The sequence below is a fragment of the Cydia pomonella genome, chromosome 18, assembly GCF_033807575.1.
Source record: "Cydia pomonella isolate Wapato2018A chromosome 18, ilCydPomo1, whole genome shotgun sequence".
In the NCBI taxonomy this organism is placed as follows: Eukaryota; Metazoa; Arthropoda; class Insecta; order Lepidoptera; family Tortricidae; genus Cydia; species Cydia pomonella.
This window is the reverse complement of record NC_084720.1, coordinates 15,628,910-15,643,603: the sequence shown is the minus strand read 5'-3', so window position 1 is coordinate 15,643,603 and position 14,694 is coordinate 15,628,910.

The following is a 14,694-nucleotide window of genomic DNA, read 5'->3' as shown; positions in this document are numbered from 1 at the left end:
CTTAAATACATAGAAAACACCCATGACTCGGGAAAAATGTCCGTGTTCTTGCACATGAATAAATACCCTTACCAGGATTTGAACCCGGGACCATCGGCTTCATAGGCAGGGTCACTACCCACTAATCAATTAAATAAATAAGTACCTGGGCGACCGAGCTTTGCTCGGTTATAAGTTTATAACTATTTATTTTAATATGGTGGTGTATAGGTGATAATCTTAACTACATTTTTTTACTAAATTAAACTTGTCTAAAACAATAAAAATTAAAAAATTATATATAAACTTGAACATAAAAAAAAGTTAGTCACCGGGCGAGATTCGAACCCGTAACACTCGTTTAGCAATCCGCGTCATAACCCGCTGGACCAAATGGACAGTGGCCGGTAACACGAAATTAGCGACCATATTCTGCGTCGAAAGAAAAACGCATGAAAACTCGAAAACACGCGTTTTCCCAAACATAAGACTAATCTAGATAGATTGTATACCCCCAAAAACCCCCATATACCAAATTTCAGCGAAATCGTTAGAGCCGTTTCCGAGATCACAGAAATATATATACATATATATATACAAGAATTGCTCGTTTAAAGGTATAAGATACTTATACCCATAAATAAATAAGGTCCCCCAGATCTGTCGCCTAGATAAGCTTCGGAAAAGTGTATGAGCGTTGATACTCTATGGCCCTAGGGTTTCTAGTTTCTACCACAAACGCCCCAAATATCTGGTTGTTTGTAAGATATTTGCTGCGCTTTAGGGCTTCGGCCGCTGCCGCCGCTGTTTTAAATAAATATTTACATGAAAAAATCTTTCTAAAAAATTACTAAGCTCCTCTGTCCGTCCGTCTGTCCATCTGTCTGTCTCTCACCAGGCTGTATATCTAATGAACCATGATAGCTAGAAAGTTGAAATTTTCACAGATGATGTATTTTTGTTGCCGCTGTAACAAGAAATACTAAAAAGTACGGAGCCCTCGGTGGGCGAGTCCAACTCGCACGTGCCCAGTTTTTGTTATACTATTTTTATTCTTGGCACTGATCAATAACTGGCTTAGAATAGTTGCTTTTCTTGTTTGTGGCTGCTGTTTTACATTTTTTATAGATTTATATTTCTTATTTTTAATTGGTTTATGTAGGTAACTTACCACTTACTTACGCACACATTAATCAGTAACTGGCCAGAAATAATATAACAACGGGAGCTGTGGAGATCACGGGGAAAGGCCTTCGCCCAACAGTGGGATACTAGTGGTAGTAGTAGTAAACTCTTTTTTGTACTAAAATACATATTAAAAGTAACATACAATTAGTAAGAAGTAGCCTATCAGACAAGCTCAGAGCAAGCTTTCATTCAAAAGCAAGTTGCGTAAGCACTTATTTGAAAACATTCGTGACTAAATGTCTGCGTGATATCTGACACTAATAGGTACATTATTATTATATATATGTATGTTTATTTATATATATTGAATATGTATGTATGTAGGTATATTTAAAATATATATTTGTGTAAGTATAGTATCATAGTAGTCTCGACTTGTGTCTATTTCCATATCAACTCTTTACAATCCTGCACCAAACTAACTATTTCTGTTTAGCCCAATGGTTGACTGGTAGAGAATGCCTCAAGGCGTTAAGTCCGCCATTTGTACTCTTTTTGTAAATTTGTGTAATAAAGTTTAAACAAACAAACAAAAAATTAGTAAGAAGTACAAAGTAAGAAGTAAGAAGTAAAAGGCGAACTCACTATAACGGGCTAACAAAAAAAAATGGTGTACGCTTTCAAAGCCAATTTGAACAGGTGTTTTATACAAGTCTTAGAGCCATGAAACCTCTTTGCTTCATGGGATAAACAGTCTGAACCATTTTACATTTTAAGTTATCATGGAAATCTGTTGCTGGCTTGTGGCCTAGAAAGAGTCTTTGCCATGCCAGGATGCAATATCATTGTGTACAGTACCTAAACAATAATATAAAATATTATGGGTCAAATCTTACATAAACCAACAAAACCAACAAAAGTAACCTAGACGACGATATACTTACTCTCAAGTTCAATGACAAAGGGTCATCATTAAAAAAAAATTCCTTGATAGGAAAAAGGAAGGTTCATCTGCCTATCGGCGGGCTATGGGAAACGTTCGTGATCCAAGATTTCCCATAGCCTGCCGACAGGTAGATGGACACACAACGGAGGCTTACTTACAGCATTCCGTTTGTTATCCTTCAAATACGGATCCCTAAAATGTATCACAACACACTACTGATCACAAACTACATGTAAATAATAATGCACGGTACGTCGCGTCGATTGTCAGGCGATGATAATTGTACTCCCTCGTGGTGGATTGTTAGAAGCAATCATGTTGTTATTTATATTTTATATAAGTAACATATAAAAACATCGACCTTGAACTTTAAATTAAAATGATACGTTTTTGGCAAATATCCTATTTAGCTTTCAAGATTTGACACTAACAAAATAACATACATACTAACAGGGCAAAAAAAAATTGCAAAAATAGTAGCAATTTGGTCTGAGATTTTTTTAGTGCTATTAAATTATACAATACAATACTCTTCATTGCACACATACAGACACTATACTAAGAATACAGCACATTAAAAAGAGGTAAACAACAGGCGGTGTTATCGCTAAAAAGCGATCTCTTCCAGACAACCTTCATAATTGACGAGCAATATTTACCCAGAGGGCCTATAATTCACTGAGAATTCAGTACAACAACATCCTGAGGATGCTGTTGAAACAGCCGAAGCACTGTAGTGCCTCGGGCTGCCCGAGTCGGGCATGTTTGCAGAGGCGCAAATGGATGACTTTTATGCCATTAGGCTTAAAGAATACGTCTCTGCTGAAGTGCGTGCGTGGCAGTAGCAACATCAGCCTCCTGAGGACTTTGTCTGAACCCTTAGATTGCTGCGTTCACAAGGTACTGGGTAGAGGTGGTGATACGCAGGGCTAAATAACCCACCTTTTTGTCACCTGTTCCTCTCTGCTCGAAGTGATTGATGTTAATGTAGTTTTAAAGTTGTGTTTTTATGTATGTCCTAATATAGGGTGTAAGTTATTCTAGTTTTACTAACAAAAATATGGACGGTTACCACAAAACGAATGGCACCATAAAATGTCACCTAGTACGCCTGTTAAACTAGGTGGTAGGTTTTTTTTCTTAGATTTTACACCTCTTCCGCAATTAACTCTTTGATGCAAATTAAAGATTTTCGAAAGTTTATTGACCAAGCGTTAGCAGAGGTCTGTTTTCAGCTTGGACAAAAATGCTTTAATATGTCCTGATATTGTCTACAGGTCGCAATTTTCTACTGATTTTCGTGAAAATGAAAAAGATTTTTTTATCGATTCAGTTTTTGAAATTTTCTGAATGGCGGAGACACAGTCGGAGACATACATTTATTCAGTTTTAAGCTCGGCCGAATTTCACCTTCCCATACAAACGGAGTTTTGTTCTCATTTTAAAACTACGTGTTGGTTTATACTGAAATTTTGTACCTACATATAATGACATGAGGTATATCTAGGGCTGATGATGATTGAAGGCTTTAAAACGAAATAGAGCAGAAACAAGTTTTGTATGAAAATCTTAAATACGTTGTATTTTTTTTACTATGGTATCTGAGGTTACATAAACTAATTACTATAATATACATTATCCTATTGTAAGTACAAAGTTTCAAAGCAATCTAGCTAAGGTAGAAGTACTAGTGCTCGACGCTGCACTAGTCATCGATATGGGCACTTTATTTCATGGAAATATAGGTTAAATTTGAACAACGAAGATTTATCTGTATTCGAACTTAATCCTTGTCACTTTGACATAAAGTGCCCATGTCGAGTACTAGTGCAGCGTCGAGCACTAGTACTTCTACCTTAGTCGTTATAAAATGAGAGCGTAACTAGTTGCTCGCGAGGTACACAGCTCACAGGTGCAGGGGCTCACAGGTCTAGGTGTTTTAGTATTCTCCTTCTTCTCTTCTTCCTCGCGTTGTTCCGGCATATTGCCACGGCTCATGGGAGCCTGGGGTCCGCTTGACTACTAATCCCAAGATTAGGCTTAGGAACTAGTTTTTACGATAGCGACTGCCATCTGACCTTCCAACCCAAAGGGTAAAACTAGGCCTTGTGGGGATTAGTCCGGTTTCCTCACGATGTTTTCCTTCACCGAAAAGCGACTGGTAAATATCAAATAATATCGTATGTACATAAGTTCCGAAAAAACTCATAAACTTTGTTCGTACGAGCCGGGGTATGAACCCGCGACCTCCCGATTGCAAGTCTCACGCTCTTACCGCTAGGCCACTAGCGCTTTTTTTGTTTTTCACTTATGATTTAATGGCTCTTCCAGTGCTTGTTGCTTGTGTGCAAAGCTGATCATTCCTCGTTCACGTTACGATAGTAAACATTGCCGAGTAATCTAATCGGCGGCTCCGACGCACATGAGAAGGGGGCGTGGGTCAGCTATCACTTCCATTAATCTTTATCTGTATTACTGTTTCCTTATATTTACTATGATTACGTACAAATCGTACAATCGTACATGTGGTAGGTTATTTTGCCGTATGTATATTCAAAACAATCAAAACCGTTTTGATATTTTCTTTCTTATGTTAAGTTATTCATAAGTGCTGGTGGCCTAGCGGTAAGAGCGTGCGACTTTCAATCCGGAGGTCGCGGGTTCAAACGCCGGCTCCTATCAATGAGTGTTTCGGAACATATTAACATTATTAACCAATAACATTTCATATTAACCAGCCGCTTTTCGCTGAAGGAAAACGTCGTGAGGAAATCTGACTAATCCCAATAAGGCCTAGTTTACCCTCTGGGTTGGAAGGTCAGATGGATGGTCGCTTTAATAAAAACTAGTGCCTACGCCAATTCTTGGGATTAGTGGCCAAGCGGACCCCAGGCTCCCATGAGCCGTGGAAAAATGCCGGGACAACGCGAGGAAGAAGAAGAAGAAGAACTGGGTTAATAAAATAAAATAATTAACTAAACATTTATAAAGTCGTCAAAACTATAGAACTTGTGCTCGAGAAGCCAACTTTTCAGTTTTATCTTAAAGCTAATTAATGAATGAGCTGAGGTGATTGTCTCAGTCAGCTTATTGTAAATATTTGGACCCATTACGTGGGTCACCTTGTTCGACCGTGCGAGTCTTCTTTGTACGGGAATCAGTGTGTTTGGGTTCCGTAAAGGGCGACCGGAGTCCGCGCATGTTTTATATTCAGATAGGTTCATATGTACGTAGATTGCTATTAGACCGCGGGCCAGGAGCATATTTCGTCAATCATCGCATCCTGGCTGATACATTGTCAGATGATAGTTTAGATGATCTTTTAAACTAAAAGAACCGTCAGCCGGTTCTATCGCGGCGGAATGACCGTCAACTGTAAAATGAACCTGTAAAAAATATGAGCCTTACCACTTTATGTGCACCAAAGTATGCATAATGTGCAAATTGCGTAATTCGTTGATGATTTTTCAGGCGTTTACGCCTGATGAAATGCTAAATGCAAAGTTTCATGATTTGTTATTGCTATCATAAAAAGTACCGCTTACTTTTTACATGTTCATGTGACCAGCTGATGTTCTTACCACCGCGATAAAACCGGCTGAAGATTTTTTTTAAATTAACAACAGCATCAGAACTGTCATTTGACAAAGTATCAAGCGGGAAGCGATGACAATTTTTTTTTGTTTTATGTGTTTTGGAGGCTGCCATTCCTCAACCCACCAACGGAGGGACAGCTGACGCCACGAGGGTTCATCATACCTAGCCGTTAATCACTACACGAGTTTTCAGCCGGGAGGCGATTGGTCATGGAAATTGTTCCTGGCTTGCGGTCTATATCTGGTTTATTAGGGTAAAGTTAGAATACCCAGTTCTTTAAAATAAGACCTCGCCGAGGTATCTTGGGCCACCTGCGCTACCGATATAGGGGTGAAGTTATTAGGTTATATGCAACCAGAAAGGCATAACAGTACTGAAAATATATACAACTATAACTGATATTAAGTAGAGTGCGCTATCGTAAAGGTAAACATGGGTAATACCTGTATTTGTGTAAGTTCGTTTATTTTGTCTTTATGACCGGTATGTTTTTTGTTATGTCTGTTCAAGAATGCACACAGGACGCTCTCATAGGAAGTTTATGCAGTTGATTGAAATATTGTTAGTATACATCAGGGTTTTTGGCGCGGGATTGATTTACACTAGCCAAAAAATTGGTAAAAAGCAAAAACCGATAGTATTTTAATATTTCTAAGCACATTTAGATCTTACTTCCTATTATTAATTCATAGTTTGATAATTATTTTACAATAAACAAGTTATACATATACAAAACCATTCCCGCAGCAACAATGCCGACGTATGATTTGGGGTAGAAGTGGCGCGTCAAAAATATTCGTAATGTAATCGGAGCTAATATGAAGGCGTCTTCTGATTTTACGAGCCTCGATGCAGTGGAGTTCGTCTAGCAATTAATATACAAGTTGGTTCTTCCAATAAATATTACACATGTAGATCGTTTGATATCATGTGAAGTCAGCAGTAGGAACCATAATAATAATGTTTAATATAGTTTATTTTGACCATATAATAAAACTGCATGGGACTTTTATTCTAGAAAAAAAATAACTTTAATAAAAAAGCTCTCCTACAGCATTTCTGCATGCATGGGCTCATAGCAAAATTGTCAGTACATTAGTAGAGCCGTGTTGCTTTCCTTGGTACACCGATACTTGGTACGTGTTCTTTACCTTTCTACATCTGTTATATTACAGCATTTCTGCATGCATGGGCTCATAGCAAAATTGTCCGTACATTAGTAGAGCCGTGTTGCTTTCCTTGGTACACCGATACTTGGTACGTGTTCTTTCCCTTTCTACATCTGTTATATTACAGCATTTCTGCATGCATGGGCTCATAGCAAAATTGTCCGTACATTAGTAGAGCCGTGTTGCTTTCCTTGGTACACCGATACTTGGTACGTGTTCTTTCCCTTTCTACATCTGTTATATTACAGCATTTCTGCATGCATGGGCTCATAGCAAAATTGTCCGTACATTAGTAGAGCCGTGTTGCTTTCCTTGGTACACCGATACTTGGTACGTGTTCTTTCCCTTTCTACATCTGTTATATTCCAACCCGAAAATAAAATAAAATCGTTAATTTTTCTTTAGCTATTTTATGACTGTTATTATAAGTTATATACCTAGAGTATAATAATTAATTTTTATTCAATACTTTTTGTAAATAATTGCCATGTAATATTAATATTGTACTATAAATGATTATGATAATAAAATTAATTACATTAGTATTAGCATTAAACGTTAGTGGTTTTTAGCTTGCCAGGCCCATGAGCCGAGGCAAAATGCCGGGACAGCGCGAGGAAGAAGGAGAGGGCTTAATCATTTTTTTTTTGTACAAACAGTTCAGTTCAAGTTCAGTTCAAATATTCATATAGGCCTAGCAACAAGTACTTATGAATAGTAAGACAGTATTACATATAATTATCTTAAGCTAATTGTTAGAGCAATTTATTGATGTAAATATTATTCCATAATACTAATGAATTATAATACAGATCAAATTTAATACTAAGAATTTCACAAAATATCGTCAAACATATAAAAAAAACAATTGTATAAAAAATACTAGTCTAGAATGTTTCTAGAATAAATTCTAAATGTCAAACAAATAAAATGAAAAATAAAAACAACAAAAGAAGTACATACATTGGAATAACCATTTCATCATCATTATTCAAATATAATAAATAATTAATCATTTCGAATCACAATTAATCCCACGTTGATTTATCATGCATGTAGTGTGTGGTATAATAAGCTTTAGCAATAAGTTTACGCTTTACTGGATTCTTAAATTTATTAATTGATAATTTAGTAATATGGTTTGGAAGTTTATTAAAAAATCTTACACAATTAACCATTAATATTTTTTTAATTTTATGGAGCCGAGTGAAGGGCACTGCGAGCTTATTTTTATTTCTAGTATTAATATTATGAATTTTGAGTCACTGTTAGTGAGTGTAATCCGTAGAATTATTTTAATGTTAGTATGTCTCACGACAGTTTAAATTCGAATGTCACTTTTATTATGGAAGGTGGAGGTAAGGAAAGGAATCTCCATATACCAAAGTGTCATCAAAAAACCTTAAATAGGTGGCGCTTCAATACCTAGAGTACTTGAACAGAAAATCAAATCATAGACAGCGCACTTCACTCCGTCAATAACGCCTAGGTTCTTAGCTACTCTAGCGCTACTTTGGAGAGATTTGGAACTATTATTTATTATAGCTGACAGCTGGACACTTTTGCAACAGTTCTACCATAAGACCACTCCTCTTAATTCCACACTCCATAATTTTTATGTACATACAGAATATTCTCATAAATGTATTGACAGTGCACTGTCATTATGTCAATTTTCTTAAATTTATCTCTAAGTGAGTCTCTATGGTTAATTTTATATACATATAGCTCGAATAGCCCTTTTCTGCGGAACAAAAAAGGTATTTATCTCTGAAGCACCACCCCACAGTAAAATACCATACGACATAATGCTATGGAAGTAATTAAATATACTAATCAAGCTTTTTTCACATCAGTTAACTGATGGATTTTGCTCACTGCAAAAGCTGCAGAACTCAGTTTATTCGAAAGAGTAGCAATGCGGGGACCCCACTGGAGTTTTGGTGGAGTTTACTGGGGTTTAGTTAGTGGGTTGTGTATTTGAAGTCGGTTAGTAACATTTGTGAATATTCTACGTATGTAATTTTCTGTGTCATCCATGAAGACGCGTACCTTGTCTCGTATTGTCATGTTATTAAGGGTTAGATTTGACAAATCTGCGCGTCATCGTGAATGACACGAACTATAATACCTTTTTATTACAATATTTCGTATATTTTACTGCAATTACACGTGCAACAACAGATTAGTGATTACACAAGTTATCTACACATTACTAAAACCGTACTCATCATAATAAGTATTTACTCGTGGGTACTTAGAGATTAGCGAGCATGCTCTCATATCATGGTGTCTATTATAAAATTGATATATATTATAACATATTTTGTCTGGCAGATAACCTCATTTCTGATTATTACTTAGTTGCCATGTGACACTGGTGGTAGATGGTGGTAGAAGGTGGTAGCGGTAAGAGCTAGTGACGTTCAATCCTGAGGTTACGAGTTCAAACCCTGGTTCGTTGCAATGAGTTTTTCGGAACTTATGTCATATATCATTTGATATTCACAAGTCGCTTTTCGGTAAAGGAAAATATCGTGAGGAAACCGGTTTAATCCCAATAAGGCCAAGTTTCTTTGGATTGCAAGGTCAGATGGCTGTTGCTTTCTTAAAAAATTGTGTCTATGCCAAATCTTGGCATAAATTAGTTGCCACGCGGACCCCAGGCTAAGAAGTGCCGCGGCAACGCGAGGAAGATGATGATGACTTAGTTGTCATGTTTATTGTTGTATTTGTTTTTGCAAACAATGAACTTTAAAAAAAGATTACGGACGTACCGGAATTTAACATTTCCAGGTCAGACACAATCAGTACAGATGTCATTGGCTATCTGCGAGGTTAGTGGTGGTGGGTGAAATAGAAGAGAAGCCAACGCAGGACGTGGTGAGAATGTGAACTTTCTTGGGACGACATCTTCATACTATTTGGCAGCTGCCAACTGCCAAATAAGCGATATGTCCCAAACCCGAACAATTGCACCTTTGAGCCTAAGGAGAAACTTTGCCTCCCTGTGTGTGTTCAACCGCTTGTACAATGGGCTGTGCTCTGAAGAACTGTTTGACATGATGCCAACGGCCATTTTCTATCAGCGCACCGCTCACCGTCGGCCGGGTGTTCATCCTTGAGCCTAAATGGTCGCGCACTGTGCGGTTTAAGAGGAATTTCCTCCCGCAGACGCTCTGGCTGTGGCATGATCTCCCTGCCAAGGTTTTCCCGAGGGTATACAGTATGGGGTTCTTCAAAAAAGGAGTTTACAGGTTTTTAAAGGGTCGGCAACGCTCATGTACAACACCTCTGGAGTTGCAAGCGTTCATAGGTTACGGTGACTGCTTACCATCAGGCGGGCCGTATGCTTATTTGCCACCAACGTGGTATAAAAATAAAATAAAAACCCACTAGGGCGGCGCCACAGTCATTCACGGAACTAATAATATTGCTATCAGTAAAATGGCATGTAAAATGTATTTATTTTACCAATAAAAATCTGTATATCTGTAGTAAAGTTACCTACAATACAACATCTTGAAACCAGTCGTAGTTCCAGGTCCATCTCACTGTCAATATTTTTAGTAATTAACGAGTATTACTAAAAATATTGACAGTGTAACAATAATTGGAATAAAATAAAATAATACTGTAGGAAAATATAAATTGAACAAATGACATTAAATATTATTTTCAAAACAACAGCTCTTACAGGTTCTGAGTTATTTCTTCATGTTGGCTAGTAGAATTGACTTTTAAATGATGCTTATTTATGAATGATAAATATCTAATAACGTTTGTGTGGATTTGATTAATTACGTTTTTATTTTCCTTGCGTTGATGCGGTGAAAAATTGTGTTTCAGAACAACACACTCGGTAGAAAAGTTTAATTAACGCTCGTGGCTTAAAACCCTTTAAGATTCACCTTTCCAACTATTAGCAGCGTTCGTTCACTTGGGATCTTAGGCGTAAAATTGTAAATTGTATAACTTGCTACCTGAGGAAATAAAACTAGCAAAAACGAATAAAAAGTTTGACCAAAATCTTAAAGCAATGTTAACTGACTTAGCATGCTACAGCGTCGACGAATTTGTTGAATCGTGCACTAACCCTAAGTAATATACTCAAACAAGCCATTAACTAGCAAGTTGCACGAGCATCACTTTCTATAGGAGTTAGAATATTTAGTAACTTTTTACTACTTTGGAGGACAATTTCTTCCAATAGGTTGAGTTTGGGCAGCTAAAAAAAATACATGTCCGTTATTTTAGACTACTCTATAACATATATAAATATTAATCAAATCGAAACCGGACAGTTGGGTACCTTACCTTGTAAGTTATGATTTAAAGCAGACATCAGTTCAGTGATGAATGCAATTCATATTCCGTCTTACATGTGAATTGCATCATAATAATGCATTGAAGGACCGTAAAAGAGTAATTATTATTCGTGTTTGGTGGGTAAACGACACAAACCCAGTGCCTATTTAAATTAACGTTCTTATCTTTTATTATTATGATATTTCTTTGTGATAAATACGAGATTTTTATAAGTAATGGCAAACAAGTGAATCTTGGTTAGACTAACGATTAGTCTTATTAAATACACTTGAAAATATTCTTAATGTAATAAAATCTTGCAAGTTGGTTGTTGGTTGGTTAACCTATTTCAAATAGCCTCCTCTAGTTTGGGTTCTTATACAATATAGTCCATTTGTTTGGGGGCATTAAGTAAGTGGGACATGTACAGTTTTGGCATTCGCATTGGGACGGTTGGGAGAAACGCGCCGAAATGAGACCGGAATGGCGTCACGACATTAAAGTCGGAACAGCATGACGTTGATTGGCTGGAGAACGCGATTTGTATTTGTATTTTGTATTTGTATTTATTTATTTGCAAAGAATAAGTAGGTACAAAAGTGTCTTAGGTGGTAAGTGACAATTGGTTGCTTATTCTGCTATTTGTACTAAACAGGTTGTACTAGCATGCAAAAATCTTAAAACTACTACAACTCTGGCTGTATATCTTCAGAGAGGAAATCATTTACACTATAATAGCTTTTATCAGATAATAGCTTCATTAATTTGTTTCTAAATCTATGTACAGGCAGTTCTCTTATAGATTTTGGTAACTTGTTAAAAAGTTTCATGCACATAACGAAACAATGATTCGAATATAATGCTGTCCTGGGAACACAATTATGAACCAACCTTCCAGGATCCCGTTGCTTTCTGGTAGAGGCGCTTTCAGCTGTTGTAAATAAATACATATGCCTCTTTACAAACATGCAGATTTCTAAGATGTATAAACATGGCAGCGGTAAGATCCTAAGTCTTTTGAAAGAGTCTTGTGTGCGATCGATGTGGGAAGAAATGTCGCGCTGCTTTATAGCCATTAAGAGGCTGTCAATACCTAAAGCGCGCACACTGTCTATTTGTATCGGAGTAAATGAGATAGCACTGTCGCATGTTACTTGGCCTGGGCAAGGGAATAATAAGAAAAATATTTAAATAAAAAAAAGTGAATTATTAGTGTAATATTTTACTTAACCACGGTTTAGATATAAATGTTTTGAAATTGTGATTTTAATTGCAGACCCATAAGTCAAAACAATAAAGACATAAAACCGTTTAATTGTGATTTTAAGACCAATCTTTGCAATTATTTTCTATTGAGCCGATTTCGTTCAATCGTGTATCGAGTATAACCACGGTCTTTGAAATATAATTAATATGAACATATATTTTTCTTACTTGACTAAAACAAATAGTCTTTCTTAAAAAACTGTTTAAGTAACATAATTTCAAGGACATTGGGTGTTGACAGCCTCTTAACGGCGATGCCATAAACCCACAAGCTGCAGCAACAAGTATCTACAACAGATGATGTGGCCAATGATGAGAGCCTCGCTAATCCGGTGATCCGTATAATTCGGACGATATCGACGCGGGCGCACTCTCTTTCACTGACTGCCTTAGAATTATATAGGTACAACATTTTAAAATTTCTGCTCCAACTAAGAGTGCCTTCGAAGTCGAAGTGAAGCTCGAAAACGTAGAAAGTAGAGTAGGGTCAAGGCGAGAACAGAGGCCCTATGCAAACAGTGGCTCAGTTGCCCAAATATCGCTATACAGTGTAGCACCCGACCTCACGTGTTAGAATAACTATTGCTCCTTCATTTGAATTTGTTCGATTACTAAATGTTTCTGTTGTATTAGCAGATTAGCAAGGAAGCAAAAGCCTCTCTCACGTTGTAATTAGCTTGAGTGAGTCATTGTACCTGGCTTTATTTTTCCGAGTCACTGTTTCCTCCATCACCCTATACCTACCTACTTCACCGATTTTTTTATTGTTTCAATAAAGTAAATTGGTAAAACATACATTAAATAAGTTTCCTAATGACTTATTGATAGTGACATTGATTGTAATCTGTGTAATACTCGTAATTTGTATATGTGATTTATTTACTTAACAATATCAATAATTTTGTTGACATTTTTGTAATTGCCTTCAAAAAATCTTCAATTATATATTAAAGTCTGTGTTATGCATGTTATGTATAACTGTTTAGTTTTAAGTTTTTTATTGTATACCATGTAAGCGTGTTGGTGAATCACTGTAAACTTATTTGTGGGAAATAAATGAAATGAAATTAAATATTTGCTAATTAATTGATTTTAATAACATAAAAAAAATTGCTGCTTTTCTGTCCGTCCGTATTAACGAGGTTCTATCAGCTTCAGCTTTGTTTGCTGGTTTCAGCTTCAGACCTAACCCACGCAACATAAGTTTTATTTAATACGCCGAGTAATGTTGTCAACAGTACGATGTTATAATCTTTTATTTATAACTCGGACTTTCAACAAATATTATCATCACCCAGTTGCGATTGCACAAGTGCCACGCCCCCGTCGTCCGATTTCCTTGATGTTATCGTACAAAACAAGTCCGTACGGTACACTTATCTAAGTATTTCATTATTTGGACCCCCGAAGTCATGTTTGCCCTACATGATAATGTTGTATGGAATACTTTATATATTTATAATTTTAGACTCTGCCCACGGTCCCAGCACAGCTACCACAAGTTGGCGTTTGATATCTACGTTAGCATCTGCGTGAACTCGATCGGATTCCCATTATCGTACCAATACATCAGTGCTAGCGAGATGGACTGCGATCGAGTTTACGCAGTCTCTAACGTAAAAGTCAAGTTGTCAACTCGTGGTACGGCTACAGTTATCTAATGTAAGCAATTAAAAACCCCTAACCCCATGAACGCCATGCCTAGTATATATAACGCGCCATCGTAAACCTTATTGCCTTTACTATCGTCTGGTGACAATCAAAACCCACTTATACTGATTACTATTACACATTCAAAGCCATATTGAACCGTACGACTGATTCTGACAAGATTGATATTCGTTTTTTTTTTTAATTGGAGTTTGGTTGTCACCTGACGATATGCCATTGTAACATTGCGCGTGTAGAATTCTTTGGCGGTCAGAGTTAAAGGATTACGCGAGGATTCCATAAATAAGCGTTTCTTTAAAAAATGCCTCTTTCTTTAATATTTTTTTATTTTCATAAATTTTGTGTTTCTTCAACTCAGAATCGCGAAATCTTTCGATCCCAATGAGATAAAAAATGTCTCAGTGTTTTTTCCTAATGTGTTACCATTTCCCCATGTACTTTGTGTGGCGGTAACAATTAGGAAAGTTTGAAAAATGGATGGCAATTTTGGGAGACTTTTTTTCCTCCTATAAGGATAAAAAGAGGTCGCGATCCTGACTAGAAATAACACAAAAGTGGCAAAAAAAGGACAGATAAAAGACAAAAAAAAGAAACGCTCAAATAGCCCATCGATTTCTTACATTATATATT